The 18120-nt window shown below is 38.2% G+C and overlaps 1 protein-coding gene and 1 pseudogene across 1 annotated transcript in view; both read left to right on the forward strand.

The window, feature by feature from the left end:
* The window catches only part of CRB1 (crumbs family member 1, photoreceptor morphogenesis associated), a 243070-nt gene that overhangs the window by 23027 nt on the left and 201923 nt on the right, over positions 1-18120 (forward strand). The gene's annotated exons all lie outside the window — the stretch shown is intronic.
* LOC105518577 lies at positions 648-1679 on the forward strand (annotated as a pseudogene).

Below are 18120 nucleotides of genomic sequence, written 5' to 3' on the forward strand. Positions count from 1 at the left end.
CCGATCTATGTTCTCACTCATAGGTGGGAACTGAACAATGAGATCACTTGGACTCGGGAAGGAGAACATCACACACTGGGGCTTATCACGGGGAGAGGGGAAGGATTGCATTGGGAGTTATACCTGATGTAAATGACAAGTTGATGGGTGCTGACGAGTTGATGGGTGCAGCACACCAACATGGCACAAGTATACATATGTAACAAACCTGCACATTATGCACGTGTACCCTAGAACTTAAAGTATAATAAAAATAAAGAAAGAAAAAAATAAAATAATTCCTCTTCCAGTATTGGGCAACTACAGACCTTTCCAACCAAAATCTTTGCTCACAGGAATATATATATATATTTCTATATCATTGATATAGAAATCTATATCAAATCTATATCATTTGATATAGAATATATATGTAATATTTCTATATCAAATACATAGTGGAGGATATTCTTTTAGAAAATATTCAATATATACAGGTATAATTTTATTTTTTACTTTTTTAAAAAATATTCCTTTAACCAATGAAGGGGCAAGCCCCAGGAGTCAGGACGAGTCCTAATGCTTTGACCCAGTCACACCGCAGTGCTTGCCCATGTCCCGCCGGCCCACTCCTTGTTGATGTGCACTGCTGCGGCCGCAGCGGCACCATGACTGTGTTTGTCATGCTCTTGTCCTTGTTGGTGTCTAGTGTTTGGGGGAACGAGTGTAGTTCCTGTTCTGTTATTTTCATAAATGGAAATTGGCCTATACCAGGAGAGTGAATCCCAGACGTGATGCATTGTCCATGGGCTTCTCTGTGAAGGAAAACCTTTCTTGGCCAGGACTTGCAGTAGGTGACCTATTTCATCGTCCTCGGGCTACCGTCATGGTGATGGTGAAGGGAGTGGACAAACTGGCTCTGCCATCAGGCAGTGTCATTTCATACCTTTTGGAGAATGCAGTTCGTTTTGGTCTTGACAGTGTTGCAAATTCCATTCACTCTTTATTCCCTGAGGAAATTCCTGTTGTTTTGCAGTTGGTTCTTAGTGAGGAAAGAGTGTATTTGGTAGGGAAGGCAAACTCAGTGTTTGAAGACCTTTCAGTCACCTTAGGACAACTCCATTATCACTTGTTTCAGGAAAACTCCATTCTCAGTTCACTTCCCCTGAATTCTCTGAGTAGGAACAATGGAGTTGCTCTTTCTTTCTGAACTCCAAGTGCTCCATGATATTTCAAGCTTGGTGTCTTGTCATAAGCATCTAGCCAAGGATCATTCTCCTGATTTATATTCACTGGAACTGGCACGTTTGGATGAAACTGGGAAGCATTACGGGGAAGACTCTGAACAATTCAGAGTTGCTTCTAATATCCTTGTTGACATTCTTCAAAAGTTTGCAGGTGACATGTACAATCTTTACAGTGGGAATGCAGTGGTAGAGTTAGTCACTGTTAAGTCATTTGACGCCTCCCTCGTGAGGAAGACAGGGACTATCTTTGAGGCAAAACAAATGAAGAACCCAGCAAGTCCCTGTAACCTTGCATATAATTTTGAATATTCAGTGATTTTCAACATTATACTTTGAATAATGATTGCCTTGACCCTGGCTGTGGTTATCACCTCTTAGAATATTTGGAACATGGATTCTGGATATGATAGCATCATTTAGAGGATTACAAACCAGAATATTTGAATAGATTGAATATTCATTGTGCCAGAATTAGAAAAGGGGTTTGGAAATTGGCTGTTTTTTAAAATATATCTTACATTGTGATTTAAAGTAGATAGTATAATTTAAATTTATTAAAAACTCACATTTTTTCTCTATTTGGTGTGTGCCTGTGGTTTTTTTATAGGGTGAATTATAGTATTGATGTGAATCAAACTGTATGGTGTAGTTTCCATAATACATTGAAATATGATATAGCCATTTACTAACATGATTTAATTCCCTCTAATGAGTTTAGAAATATGCACTGAAAGAAATTATAACATTTAGAATAGCTTGTGCTATTTATTATGGAAAAAATGCACTGAATTTATTAGAGAAACTTATGAATGTTTAACTTCTTTATACAGCATAGGTGAAAATCATGTTTGGGCTATTGTATGCTGTGAACAATTTGTAAATGTCTTCATTTGATGTAAGTATCTCTGAAACAAGAGAAAACGTTTTTAACTTCAATTAGCCCTAAAATATGGATGTGATTATACAATCGCTTAGTTTTGAAACTCTTTCTGAATGACAGAGGATGGCTGCTTTTTAACCTTCTTCTTCAAGTTTGGTGACCCATACGGTCTAGTATGGATACTATAAATATTTCTTTTATCTAAGAAGAAACTAGCCTTGTGGAGTATAAATGCTTTTAATTATACACACAAAAATCACTGAAGCATGATTATAAAATATTTTTAGTTCAGTAACTTGTCCCCTTGTGTAAGTTACTATGGTTTGTGGTCCAACTTCATCCTATAGAATATTAAGTGGAAGTGGATGAGTTCTACTTTTTGTGTTGGAGTGTACTCATGTCTATAAAGACTGACACGTTAATAATAATTCTGAAAAAAAATTTTCTTTAAAACTCTTGTACTTAGCCAATGTTTAATGTCCTATTTACATAATGGAGTCTGAAACTCAGAGGAACTCCCTGGGTACCCGAAAGTATAATGTATATCTAATAGAGTGATATATATATATATATTAGTTCTCTATATTCAGGTCATAAAACATAATTACATTTAAAAGAATTTTAGACAGAAGCAACTTTGAATATATTAAAGCTGCAGTGCAGAAGCACATTTAAGTTTTAAGGATAAACATTTTTTCCACTGGAGGGTGCAATTTGTCAGTATATCAAAATATTCACAGTTCCTTTAATGAATATACGTTATAAATAATACCAGAGAACTGATTATTTCTAAGACACTAACACAGAATGCTAAGCAGATTTCATGAAACTTTAAATAAATGAAATTTCCCCAATAGGAATCTGGACTTTATTCCACAATATACTTATGTGTAATTAGGATCAAGTAAGCTGAACATAATTTTATTCTTTTATTACCTTTTTTGGATAACATATATGACTTTCTTGGCTATTAATACTGCAAAAATGTATGCTAATAATTCATGCTGAAGATACAGTTCTACTTATTATTAAGTTTTATAGTTATTTTCTTTAGCAGTCTATGCATTTATTTAAAATTCTTTATGAAATACAGATTTATTTTATTAGACTTTATACTCAGTAATAATGGGTAGTCTATGATTAAATGTAAATTAAATAAACAAAATTAACATATACATTTAACTGAAACTTTTTTGTTATATACATCGTATAGTATGAAGGCTATTAGACAATGTGTGCTTTAAATATAATACTAATGAAACGTGAATTATAATAAAATCTAGTATTTATTAAGCACTGGCTACGTTTGAGGCACAGTTCTATATTTATTAACTTTGCATTTGTAATTTACTTACTCATCACAACAACCTCAACAAATAGATATAATTTTCTCCATTTCACAGATGAATTCAATGTGCCAAGTGACTTGTCCAAGTTCGTACAATTAATACCTGAACTCTGCTGAGATGGCCTGGCTCCAGAGCCCAGACTTAATCACTATTCAACAACTGTGTTAACCTTGTTGATGCCAACCACTGCTACTCAAATACCAATGTGTTGATTTTTATTTTAGACACTTGAAGTCAGGCACTTTCCATTATGAGTTAATGTTTCAAAGTTATCCATCAAATATGTGTTTATGTTTTCTATTTGGCCTAAATTAATATAACTTCTTTAATTATGACTTAGATAAATGAAACTGTGGCAGAGCATCTTAATTGCCTACCCCAGCAGCTCTTTCCATCCCTCTCAGTAACAAAACACCAATATTTTGCTGGCACATTGCTACAGTATAAGACTACATTTTCTAGCGTCCCTCTCAGATATGAATGGCCACATAAATGAATGAACTAACATTTGGCTCCTTGTTACTTATGCAATGAAATGTTAAGTGTAAGTGTTGTATGGAACTTCTGGGGAGTCTTCTCAAAAACTAAGGTCTGTGATCTTGCTGCACTTACTCTTAGTTACTGTTTTCCACTACCTGCAGTGTGGGCATGAAGAGCAGCTAGAGCTTAACAGCTATTTTGGATCTTGGGGCAGGATAACAGAATGACAGCCAGACAAGGAAGGAACTACTATGTCCTTTAAGCCCATATTTTGAGTCTTTCTAGCATACACAACTGTATCTAATCCTTCTAACAAGTTTGATAGGTTTTAAGAGTTCATTTTGTCTATCTTTTGGGCCTCAGTCCACCCCAGATCACAGCCTTTCTTCCTTTCCTCTTTTCTTTTCTTTTCTTTTCTTTTTTTCTTTTCTTTTCTTGTCTTTTCTTTTCTTTTCTTTTTTTCTTTCTATGGTAATCCCACTCCGTCACCCAGGCTGGAGTGCAGGGGTGCGATCTCTGCTTACTGCAATTCTGCCTCCCGGGTTCAAGTGATTCTTGAGCCTCAGCCTCCCGAGGAGCCAGGACCAGAGGAGCGCACCATTATGCCCAACTAATTTTTGTATCTTTTGTGGAGATGTGGAGATGGGGTTTTACCATGTTGCCCAGGCTGGTTTTGAACTCCTGAACTGAAACGATCCACCTGCCTCAGCCTCCCAAAGTGCGGGGATTACAGGCATGAGCCACTATGCCCAATAGATATCATTCTACCATGAGGTCATCAAATATCCTTACAAGCTACATGAACTTTGAATATGTTATTAAGCTACTAATATATTTTATGCTTATTTTTTACATCATAATTTTTTAAAGATAATTTCTACCTGAAGTCCAAAATTATTTACTTAAATTATTTTACAAGTAGTAGTAACTTGTGTAGTAGTGATTTGTGATCGACTTTTAAATTGTCAATTATTAAAATACTTTAGTTTTTGCAGATTATATTTCCCCTTTTGTAACCAGGAAGGTACTTGTTTTAGGCTATGTGTTTGTGCCCTGTCTCCTGCCATCTACCTGTTGAAATCCTAACCCCTAATGGGATGATATTAGTAGGAGGTTGGGCCTCTGGGCAGTAATTAGGTTTAAATGAGGTCATGAGGGTAGAGCCCTCATGATGGTATTAGCATCCATAGAAGAAGGGAGAGGCAATATTCTCTCTCCCCCTGTGTGTGTTCACACCAAGGAAGGCCATGTGAGGTTGTTTTCAGAAAGAGGACTGTTTCCATGATGCTGTTAAAGATAAACCCAAGACTGGGAAGAAAAAGAGGTTTAATTGGACTTACAGTTCAACATGACTGGGGAGGCCCCAATCATGGTGGGTGGCAAAAGGCACTTCTTACAATGGTAACGGTGAGAGAAAATGAAGAGATGCAAGAGCGAAAACCCCTGATAAAACCATTGGATCTTGTGAGTCTTACTACCATGAGAACAGTATGGGGGGAAACTGTCCCCATGATTCAAATTATCTCCCACCAAGTTCCTCCCACAACATATAGGAATTATAGGAATACAATTCAAGATGAGCTTTGGATGGGGACACAGAGCCAAACCATATCATTCCATCCTTGACCCCTGTGAATGTCATGTCCTCATATTTCAAAACCAATCATGCCTTCCCAACAGTTCTCCAAAGTCTTATCTCATTTCAGCATTAAGCCAAAAGTCCACAGTTCAAAATGTCATCTGAGACAAGGCAAGTCTCTTCTGCCTATGAGCCTGTAAAATCAAAAGCAAGCTAGTTACTTTCTAGATACAATGGGGGTACAGGTATTGGGTAAATGCAGCCATTCCAAATGAGAGAAATTGGATAACACAAAGGGGTTACAGGGCCCATGCAAGTTTGAAATCCAGCAGGGCAGTCAAATTCTAAATGATCTCCAAAATGATCTCCTTTGACTCCATGTCTCATATCCAGGTCATGCTGATGCAAGAGGTAGGTTCCCATAGTCTTAGGCAGCTCTGCCCCTGTAGTTTTGCAGGGTATAGCCCCACTCCTGGCTGCTTTCACAGGCTGGAATTGAGTATCTGTGGCTTTTCCAGGCTCATGGTACAAGCTGTCGGTGGATCTACCATTCTGGCGTCTGGAGGACAGTGGCCCACTTCTCACAGCTCCACTAGGCAGTGCTCCAGTAGGGACTCTGTGTGGGGACTCCAACCCCACATTGCCCTTCTGCACTCCCCTAGCAGGGGTTCTCCATGAGGGCTGCGCTCCTGCAGGAAACTTTTGCCTGGGCATCCAGGTGTTTCTTTACGTCTTCTGAAATCTAGATGGAGGTTCCCAGACTTCAATTCTTGACTTCCGTGCACCCATAGGCTCAACACCACGTGGAAGCTGCCAAGGTTTGGGGCTTACACCCTCTGAAACCATGGGCTGAGCTGTACCTTGGCCCCTTTTAGCAATGACTGGGACACAAGGCACCAAGTCCCTAGGCTGCACACAGCACGGAGACCTGGGGCTGGGCCCACGAAACCATTCTTTCCTCCTAGGCTTCTGGGTCTGTGACAGGAAGTCCTGCCATGAAGACCTATCACATTCCCTGGAGACATTTTCCCCATTGTTTTGGGGATTAACATTTGGCTCCTTGTTACTTATGCAAATTTCTGCAGCCAGCTTGAATTTCTCCTAAAAAAAAATGGTTTTTTCCACGATGAGATACCATCTCACACCAGTTAGAATGGTGATCATTAAAAAGTCAGGAAACAACAGGTGCTGGAGAGGATGTAGAGAAATAGGAACACTTTTATACTGTTGGTGGGACTGTAAACTAGTTCAACCATTGTGGAAGACAGTGTGGTGATTCCTCAAGGATCTAGAACTAGAAATACTATTTGACCCAGCCATCCCATTACTGGTTATATACCCAAAGGATTATAAATCATGCTGCTATAAAGACACATGCACACGTATGTTTATTGTGGAACTATTCACAATAGCAAAGACTTGGAACCAACCCAAATGCCCATCAATGATAGACTGGATTAAGGAAATGTGCCACATATACACTATGGAATACTAGGCAGCCATAAAAAAGGATGAGTTCATGTCCTTTATAGGGACATGGATGAAGCTGGAAACCATCATTCTGAGCACACTATTGCAAGGACAGAAAACCAAACACTGCATGTTGTCACTCATAGGTGGGAACTGAACAATGAGAACACTTGGACACAGGGCAGGGAACATAACACACTGGAGCCTGTCGTGGGGTGTGGGGAGCAGGGAAGGATAGCATTAGGAGGTATACCTAATGCAAATGATGAGTTAACAGGTGCAGCACACCAACATGGCACATGTATACATATGTAACAAACCTGCACGTTGTGCACATGTACTCTAGAACTTAAAGTATAATTTTAAAAAAATTGATTTTTCTTTTCTGCTGCATCGCCAGGCTGCAAATTTTCTGAACTTTTATGCTCTTTTTCCCTTTTGAAATGAAATGCTGTAACAGCACCCAAGTCACCATTTGAATGTTTTGCTGCTTAGAAATTTCTTCCACCAGATACCTTAAATCATCTCTCTCAAGTTCAAAGTTCCACAAATCTCTAGGGCAGGGGCAAAATGCCACCAGTCTCTTTGCTAAAACATAACAAGAGTCACCTTTACTCCACTTCCCCAACAAGTTCCTCATCTCCATCTGAGACCACCTTATTGTCCAATATCGCTATCAGCATTTTGGGCAAAGCCATTCAACAAGTCTCTAGGAAGTTCCAAGCTTTCCCACATTTTCCCATCTTCTTCTAAGCCCTCCAAACTGTTCCAACCTCTGCCTGATACCCAGTTCCAAAGTGGCTTCCACGTTTTTGGATATCTTTTCAGCAATGCCCACTCTACTGGTACTAATGTACTGTATTACTCCGTTTTCAGGCTGCTGATAAAGACATACCCCAGACTGGGAAGGAAAAGAGGTTTAATTGGATTTACAGTTCCACATGACTGGGGAGGCCTCAGAATCATGGCGGGAGGTGAAAGGCACTTTTTACATGGTGTCAGTGAGAGAAAATGAGGAGATGCAAAAGCGGAAACCCCTGATCAAACCATCAGATCTTGTGAGACTTACTCACTACCATGAGAACAGTATGAGGGAAATTGCCCCCTTGATTCAAATTGTCTCCCACTGCATTCCTCCCACAACATGTGGGAATTATGGGAGTACAATCCAAGACAAGATTTGGGTGGAGACACAGAGGCAAACTATATCAACGACTCTCTCCAAGAACCTGACCATGCTGACACCCTGTTCTTGGACTTCCAGCCTCCAGAAATAAATGAGAGATAAATATGTGTTATATGTGCCACCAAGTCTGTGATATTCTGTCATAGCAGCTCAAACTGACAGAGACAGGCATTATGGTGTACTCTTCTTGAGTTCAAATAAATTTGATAGTATTTTATGAGATTAGTAACATGATGTGGTAGTAAAATTGAATAAGTATGATGCACCTATTTTCTGTAAAAGAACTTGCAAACTTCCTAGCTTCCTGGCATTTCCTCTTTGCTCAGACATAAGCCTAGAGCCTTCTGATTTGTCTTTTCCCTCCCCCAAATCCTAATTAATTATTTATTAATACAATTTCAACTTTTAGATTCAGGAGTACATTTGCAGATTTGTTCCATGGGCATATTGCGTGACATTGAGGTTTGGGGTATGAGTGATCCCGTCACCCAGATAGTGAGCATAGTGCCCAATAGGTGGTTTTTCAGCCCTTGTTCCCCTCCTTTTCTCCCTTCTCTAGTAGTTCCCAGTTTCTATTGTTCCCGTCCCATGTCTATGTGCACTCAAGGTTTAGCATTCACTTTTAAGTGAGAACATAGGATATTTGGTTTCCTGTTTCTGAATTAATTCAATTAGGATAACGGTCTGCCTGCTAATTTGTCTTTAAACTTGCCATCTGCTTCTCATTTTAAAGAAAAAGAATAATGAGGCTTGTTTTAAGGTCTTTTCCTTGCGATTTAAGCAAGGTTTGGGGGAAAAAAAAAGACCTACAACTTCACCCTAGATTAGAAGATGACCAAAAGTCTATGGGAGATATGGAAATCATACAGGTTTTAAGATTCTGCCATATGTAATAATAACAGTAGCAACATAATATGGTTTTAATAATGCTATCTTCTATAGCATTTATAATATGTTCGGCACTATGCTAATTGCATTATATGTATTAAGTCATTTTATCCTCACAGCACTCTGAAATAAGTACTAATGTTTTACAGCTGAGAGAACTCAGTCACATTGATACTAACTTGCTTGAAGTCACTCAGCTGCAGTGGAAATATTAAGACTTCAACTCATGCTTTTTGACCTTACAATATTACTGTAACGTCTTAATCCATTCAGATAATTGTTAGAATTATTGCATTGAATTAGCTCAATTAAAAATACAATTAGAGAAATATAAAAAGCTATACTAAATATTTTTCGGTCTGTACTATCAGATCCTCTTTCTTGGATCCAAGTGTAAATTTATGTAAATCACTGTTAGAATATGTATTGCATTAATAATACAAGATTTTTAATTTTTTAGCCACCTTAGATAAGTTCCACAAAAATTTATAGTAGTTACCTCAAATTCTTCATGTTTTTTCTATTTTATGGGATTTCACCATATGTAGGTCTTAACATAGATATGACAACTCAAGTTTAGATTCAGTCTTGGGAAATAATCACTATGTGGCAAATTGACTATCTGATAAGTTATTGATTATATCTAGTTCTCTTCACTTCTGGTTGCTCTTGCAGGTGAATAAAATTATCCACTTCCATGTCTACCAGCAGTATGTGAACGGAAATAATAGTTAGAACTAGAAAGATCCTTGAAAATCAATCAATTACTCCTTGTATTTTTTCAGAGAAAAAGAAGTCCCAGACTGATAAAATAGTCTTGACCAACATAATTTACCCAAAGAAAGGGTAGAGGTAAATATAAAGCATGCACTCTAGTATCAGGAGTTCTAGGCTAAATCTTGGCTTTGCAATTGATTAATCAAAACTCTTAGACATGTTATTTAGTCTCTTGGAGGATCAAGTTTTTAACTGGAAAAATTAGAGATATTAAAGATGATAATATCTCATGAAATTGTCATTGATGATCAAATGATCGAATATAAGGCACAGTGTTTTGCAAACTATTAAGTGTTATGCAAATGTTTAGCTGTAATTAATAGACTTTGCTTCCCAATTCGGAGAGAAATGCTATAAAATGTGTACCATCAACAATTTGGAATTGATTCTTGTAAGAAGACAAGAGCAGAATAAATTATAGCTTCTTTATTACATGTTTTATAAAGAGTTACAGGCATTATCTTAAATACTAAATAATTAGAATACAATTCCTGCTTCATTTTAAAGTCATATGTTTATAATCTCATAAAATTATTTTTAGGGTTGTCCAGTGCAAGTAGAACAGGACTACTCCCTCATCATCTTATTTTTGATATTTTCCACAAATCACATGTAATATTTGAAAGGAATGTCTACCATTTGCCCACTTCCAGACTCCTCTTATAAGGTATTCCACATGCCTGTTGCCAGGTGAGTAGATGTGAGACTGGATTCTGGTAGAGCTGGAATCACAGAAGGATGTATGCTAAAGTCAGATAAAGTACAATAGGGGAACACATGGGGCTTGTTTTAAGGTCTTTTCCTCGCGATTTAAGCAAGGTTTGGGGGGAAAAAAAAGACCTACAGCTTCACCCTAGATTAGAAGATGACCAAAAGTCTATGGGAGATATGGAAATCATACAGGTTTTAAGATTCTGCCATATGTAATAATAACATTCGATACCCTGGTAAGGACCCTAGGAAACAGTGCAAACATGCTGATAGAATGAAATTTGTAGTATGAAGAAAGTGATGAACCACAATAAGCAATGTAGAAAATTCCAGAAATGACATCCCAGAGGCTGAAATAAGGCATTAAAAGACTAGGCAAAATGGGCATGCTAACTGGATATACCATGTATATGGAAAGACCACCAGATACCTAGTTTCCATGGAAGGTCTAGAACCATCACTGTTTATAATCAGGAACATTTTGGTAAGAGGAATACCAATATCAGAGTCTTAGCAGTAGCTCTCTTCTGTAGATGAGAGCTGATGATAGGAGATGCTATTTGTAGTAGGCTGAATAATGCCTACCCCACCACAACCAAAGATGTCTCCATCCTAATTCTTGGAACCTGTGGATGTGTAACCTTCATAATTTAAGGGACTTGGCAGATTTAATTAAGGATTCTGAGATGAGGAGATTATCCTGGACTACATAGGTGGGCCCAATGTAATTATAGGGGGTCCTTATAAGAGAAAGGTAGAAGGGTGAGAGAGAATGTGATGTGACAGTGGAAGTAGGGGTTGTAATGATGCAGCCATGAACTAAGGAATGCAGGCAGCCTGCAGAAGCCGGAAAATGCAAGTAAATGGATTATTCTCTTGAGGCTCCAAAGGGAATGCAGTTCAGATTACACTTTGATTTTAGCCTAGTGAGACTTATTTTGGATTTTGACACCCAAATCTGCAAGAGAATAAATTTTATATTGTTTTAGGATACTGTGTGTGGTAATTTGTTACAGTAGTAATGGGAAACCAATACACTTAAAGAACTGGGCTAACTGGTGGAAATGACACTCGAAGACAACAGAGATAAAATGGTAATGCTTAACAGTAAGGAGTCAGGTCGATGCAGTTACAGTAAAGAAGAGCAATGTTTGAGTGGTAGTCAGCAGATGTGAGACAAAGAGGGTTATAAGAGATGATGACCAGAACATGGTGTCCTTAGGGGCAAGATAGACGGGCAGCCAACACAGATACTACTCAGTCTACACAATGAAAATAAATCAAGAATAGATGTACAGAAGGCTGAGGCCAGTTGCTTCAGTTAAAAAAATCATGATTCCTCTTCTAAATTTTGGTTTTCAAACCCCAAATTCATTGACTAAAGGAGAGGCCAGATCTCTAACAAAAAGGGCTCTTTGTTACCGTATACACTTTCTAAGGGATCTAATACTATCACAGTAGGTCTTTCCTATATTGAGGTAACTACATTCTGGGGAAAGATAAATATACAAACATTTTAAGGACTGCTTAAACTCAGAATCTGAGTTGATACTGTTACTCAAGAGAACCAAAAATCTCATCACAGCCCCTCTATTAGAGTGAAGACATATGAGGGTCAAGTAATAGGATCCTGGCTCATATACTGCTCACAGAGTCCACTAGTTCCAAAGATATACTTCAGATTTATTTTCTAGTCTTTGAAGTGATCATTCAAATGGATATCCTTGACAGTTGACACAACTCCCACTTTGGTTCTTTGGCCTGGGAAGAAAGAGTAATCATAGCAAGGAAGTTTAAGTGGAAGTTGTTGAAACTGCATCCCCATGTGGCCAAGATAGTTAAAAAAAAAACCAAAAACAAAAACAGTATTCCATGTCAAGAAGAATGGTAGAACTTAATGCAATTTTTAAAAGTTGCAGAATTGATGATACTGTATTTTCATTTGATCCACTGGTCTGATCTCTAGAAAAGTGAGATAGTTCCTGGAGGAATGACAATAGATACTGCAAACTCTGTCAAGTAGTTGCCCTAATTGCAACTGCCATACTAAATAAAGTACCTTTTCTAGAGTCAATTAAAAAGAAATTAGGTACATGTATCTGGGAAATGTATTTAAGTAGAATCTAAGTGGCACTAACCACAGTTCTCTACACTGCACCTGATGTCAAGGATGTAAATGATTGTCCTTATCTCTCTCCTCTACCGTGAACTCCAGAAGACCCTCACCCTCAGCTGTTCAAGGTGACTTACTGGGAGCATGACCCAGGCTCCCACCATGAGGAGTCTGAGCCCTTTGCTCACCAAGCCCTTCTTAGGGCACATCTTTTATACTTGCCCATTTATATCGGGATTGGTCAAATATGTATCAAGAGCCACATAGGTGAGGGCCAAACATGTTCCTCCCACCATACTACTAGAATATGCTTAACTGACAACCTATAGCTGTTGACTTATTCAAGATCCACCTCAACTTTTGAGCCATGACTATGCTCTTCTCAGGGCAGGCAATGGCTGAGTATAATGGCAGTACATGGGCCTAATCATTTCTGCCTAAAGTAAGATCCCTCTAATGGGTTCTTCTAATAAGTTCTCTGCTTCAGAACTCCCCCACTGAGCTGGAGAGAAATTTGTCAGTCCTACATTGTGATTTGCTTAATCCCTTGCCAAATGCTGTCTCCTCCTTTTGTGTTTCACAGATGTTACCTCCCCTCCCCCAATACCTTGTTTTTACTCCTTACTCCATCTCTGTGTCTGCTTCCTAAAGAACCTGAGTGACCAGCACAAGGAGGTAGGGTAGGGTAGAGGCATGTGGATACACCCATGGGAATGAGCATATGGTATGAAGATATTTTTATTACTTGTTGTAGTGGTTTTAAAAATGCATTGATAATCTTCTCTGGTTCCTGGTTCCCTCATCTTGAGTTTAGACTGAACCTTGTGACTCAATTTTAATGAACAGAATAAAGGGAAAGTGATGATGTGCAACTCTGGACACTAGTTTATAAAAGGCACTGTAGTTTCCTGACTCTTCTCTCTTGTATAGCTTTCTCTGGGGGAAGCAAACTAACATGTCATGAGTACACTGAGGTATCACTGGAACAGCCCATGTGGTGAGGAACAGAAGCCTTCTTCCAACAGCCATCTGAGTGAGCTTGGAGATAGATCCGTCAGTCCCTAGACTGCAACCTCAGGAAACAACCTGACTACAACCTCTTGAAACACTGTGAACTAGAAACAGCAGTTTTTAGTTGCCAAGAGTTGGAGGAATTTGTTAAACAGTAATAGTTAACAAATATAGACCCTCTGAAATTATCCACAGTTGAAGAGGCACTGAAAAAAGAGAGAAAATGACTTGCTCAGTTTTCATTAGTCAGCCTCTGTCATCAGCCACTTCAGTGATAGCATAATGGTTCCAAAGATAGAGAAGTCATGTGGGCAAGGACAGAAGCTATTCATGGTTCCAGTAACATAGGCTCCCATTCACCAAGGCTTTTCTAGCTACTGCTGCTCCTAGAAGTCCAATCTGGCAAAAATAGAGCACAACACTGAAACATCCTTTGAGGAAAGCAGTCAATTAGGCCAGATAATTACATTAGATCCTTTCTTCTATAGTTCAGAAATGGGCACATGCTCTTAGAATTCAGTTATGTCAGTCACATCCTATCCCATACTACTGAGAAACTGCTGGCCTGACAGAATGATGGAAGCATTTGTTGAAAGTACAACTGAGATACAAGCTCACAGATGCTTCCTTATAAGAGTGGGGCATCATCTTTCAGGAGATAGTGTATATTTTAAATCTTTGAAATATATGGCACTATGTCCCCAGTAGGCAAATATATGGGAACCAAGGGGTAAAAGCAGGAGTGGCCCCATTTTCCCTCCTGTCAGAGACTCAGTAGGGGAACTTATGTTTACTGTCCCTGCCATTTTGATGCGTAGAAGTCATCATGTTTTGAAGACCTCCTTTCAAAGTGGGGATGCTTCCACTTACGTCCCATTAATTAAGCTACAACTGTCACCTGTGCACTTTGGGTTGCTCATACTAAGAGACAGCAGTCAGAGAGAGAAGTCAACATTCTGAAAGAGGTAACTGAGCCAGATCATCAAGCAAAGGTAGGACCACATAAGCTTGAAATATGTTAGTGCATTGTAGCTTGTTCATGTACTGCTTTTGGAATCCTGTGATTACCATGTGATTAAGTCTGTATTACCCTGCTAGATGATGACAGACACATGGTCCCATTGTCCATGTGCCTCAGTGGATAGGCTGCCAAATATCAGTCATATGAGTGAGACTATCCTAGATTAACCAGCCATCAGCCAAACCACCCACTGAGTGTAGCAGAGGCTTGAGCAAGCCAACAGAGATCAGCTGAGGTGATTCAGACCACACAATCATAAGTTAAATAAATGGTTGTTTTGTTAAGTACCTGAGTTTTAGAGTGGTTTGTTATGGACCAAGAGTGAGCTGATATAAGAAACAGCTTGCCAAGAGAAGGGTTTTAGAAACCAGAATACTGTGGCTATTTCTCTTAAAAGCTATATGATCCAAGGATCATTTTGAGAAAATGGGTATTCATGCTTCTGAATCAAATATTTTATCATCTACCATGATCCCATCCTGGTGACTTGACTGCAACCACAGGTGAATCTTGAGGATTTCTTTATTTTACGTTAGGTTTAACCTGAAGTAATGACCTAGTAGCCTGCTTATGTTATCCTTTCCCCTGGTTCTACTTGGACCCAGCTTGGAATTCTTAATCTTATGGTTGTGTTCTTCTGGGTTCCAGTACAAACACATTTTAGACAGAAAATAGACTGTGTCATTATTAACCATACATATTGTGGGGTGAACTTGAGAAGTAGCCCTGTACCCACCATGTAGTTATGATCTATATGGCTTTTATTTCCTTTTTTTTTTGAGATGGAGTCTCGCTCTGTCATCCAGACTGGAGTGCAGTGGCGCAATCTCGGCTCACTGCAACCTCCACCTCCCAAGTTCAAGCGATTCTCCTGCCTCAGCCTCCTGAATAGCTGGGACTACAGGCATGTGCCACCATGCCCAGCTAATTTTTTGTATTTTTAGTACAGACAGGGTTTCACCGTGTTGGCCAGGCTGGTCTCAAACTCCTGACCAGCTCGTGATCCAACCGCCTCGGCCTCCCAAAGAGCTGGGATTATAGGTGTAAGCCACTGCACCCGGCTGGCTTTTATTTCCTTTTATTGCCTTATTGCACTGGCTAAAACTTTCAGTACCATGTTGAATAAGAGAGGTGAGGAGTGCACATTCTTGACATTTCCGTAATCTTAGGATGAAAATATTCTGTCTTTCCCCATTAAAAATAATGCTCGCTGTGGGGTTTGCTTGTAATGCTCTTTATCAAGTTAAAGAAGTTCCCCTCTATCCCTATTTTTGTAAGAATTTCTATCGTATATGGGAGTTAACTTTTTTCAAAGGGTTTTTATGCATCTAACAATATGATTTTTCTTCTGTAAGCCTGTTGATATGGTGGATTACGTTGATTTTCTAATGTTTAACCAGCCTTGCATACCTGAAATAAATCTCATTTTGTCGTGGTATATAATTCTCTTTAAGCTTTTTTAAAAGAATTTTTAAGAATTCAACTTGCTAGCATTTTATTGATATTTTTTGCATTTATGTTCAGGAGAAACATTGGCCCATAGTGTTTCTTTTTTATAATTTCTTTACCTGTTTTAGGCATTAGGGCAATGCTGACCTTGGAATGAGTCAGCAAATACTTTCTTTACTTCTATTTTCTGGCAGAGATTGTAGAGAGTTTGGATCATTTATTCCTCAAATGTTTGGTGGAAATTACCAGAAAAAAAAAAAAACAAAACAGAACATGATGCTTTTATTTCAGAAGATTATTAATTATATTGATTACTAATTATTGACTCAATTTCTTTATCACATATTGGCCTTTCTCAGACTATTCTGGCTGTCATAACAAATTAATTTAACCTGGGTATATATAAACAATAGAAATTTATTTCTTACAGATCTGGAGGCTGGGAAATCCAAGTTAAAGGCACCGGCAAATCTGATATCTGGTGAGAGCCTCTTTCTCAAAGATGGCATCTTCTTGCAGCATCCTCACATGGTGAAAGGGGCAAGGCAGCTCCCTTCAACCTCTTTATGAGATCGCTAATCCCATTCACAAGGGCCCCACCTCTTAATTTTATTACTGTAAGTATTAAGTTTGAATATATGAATTTTTTGGGGGGGACACAAACATTTAGACAATAGACATTCCAGTTATTTATTATTTCTTACGTAAATTTTGTAGTTGGTGTCGCTAAAGGAATTGGTCCATTTCATTTAAGTTACCAAATTTGTAGACACAGTTGTTCATAGTATTCCTTTTTATTGTCCGTGGGCTCAGTAGTGATGACTTGTCTTTCATTTCTGATATTCATAATTCGTCTTTTCTCTCTTTTTAAATGCATGTCATTTTGGCAGAGGTTCATCAATTTTATTGATTATTTGAAAGGATCAGCTCTTCTTTCACTGATTTTCTCTATTTTGTTTTCAATTTTATTGATTTCTGCTCTTTATTATTTTCTTCTTTCTGATTGCTTTGTATTTTTTTGGTCTTCTTTCTCTAGGTTCTTAAGACAGTAGCTTCAATTATGGATTTGAGACTTATCTTCTCTAATGAATGCATTTAGTGCTATTAATTTTCCTCTCAGCACTACTTTCACTGTGTCCTACAAATATCTATATGTTGTATTTTCACTTTTCACTGAGTTTAATGTGCTTTTAAAATTTTTTGAGACTTCCTTTTTCCTCCATGGATTATTTAGACGCATGTGTTTGAAGTGTCCAAGGGTTTGGACATTTTCCTGTTACCTTTCTGTTCTTGATTTATAGTTTGATTTTATTGTCAGAGAACAAACTGTATAGATTTTTTTTAAATAAGTTTACATTCCAATTCCATAAGAATGTGGAAACACAGAAACAAATGAAAACAAATAAAATGATCCCCAATTTCTCAACAGATGTCAACTAATATAAATGTTGATCAATTGATATTTTCATAATACGCTTATTTATATAGATATCATTATACTTATCTCAATATTGTAGACAATATTGCTTTGATCTTATTATTCTGCTTTTTTCCCTTTACATTTCTCTTGCCTTAAATATTTTTGAAAGTATGATCTTTTTTTCTTAAATGTGAAATCTCTTTACAGTTAAGTACATGATTGTATATGTTTACCCTACATGTCAGTAAAAAAACCACCAACTAGGCAGAGTACGGTGGCTCATGCCTGTTATCCCAGCACTTTGGGAGGCCAAAGCAGGCAGATCACTTGAGGTCAGGAGTTTGAGACCAGCCTGACCAACATGGAGAAACCCCATCTCTACTAAAAATACAAAATTAGCTGGCGTGGTGGAGCATGCCTATAATCCCAGCTACTTGGGAGGCTGAGGCAGGAAAATCGTTTGAACCTGGGAGGCAGAGGTTACAAGGAGCTGAGATCATGCCACTGCACTCCAGCCTGAGCAACAAGAGCAAAACTGTCTCAAAAAAAAAAAAAAAAAA

This window comes from Colobus angolensis, unplaced genomic scaffold (genome assembly GCF_000951035.1).
Source record: "Colobus angolensis palliatus isolate OR3802 unplaced genomic scaffold, Cang.pa_1.0 Scaffold320, whole genome shotgun sequence".
NCBI classification, from domain to species: Eukaryota; Metazoa; Chordata; class Mammalia; order Primates; family Cercopithecidae; genus Colobus; species Colobus angolensis.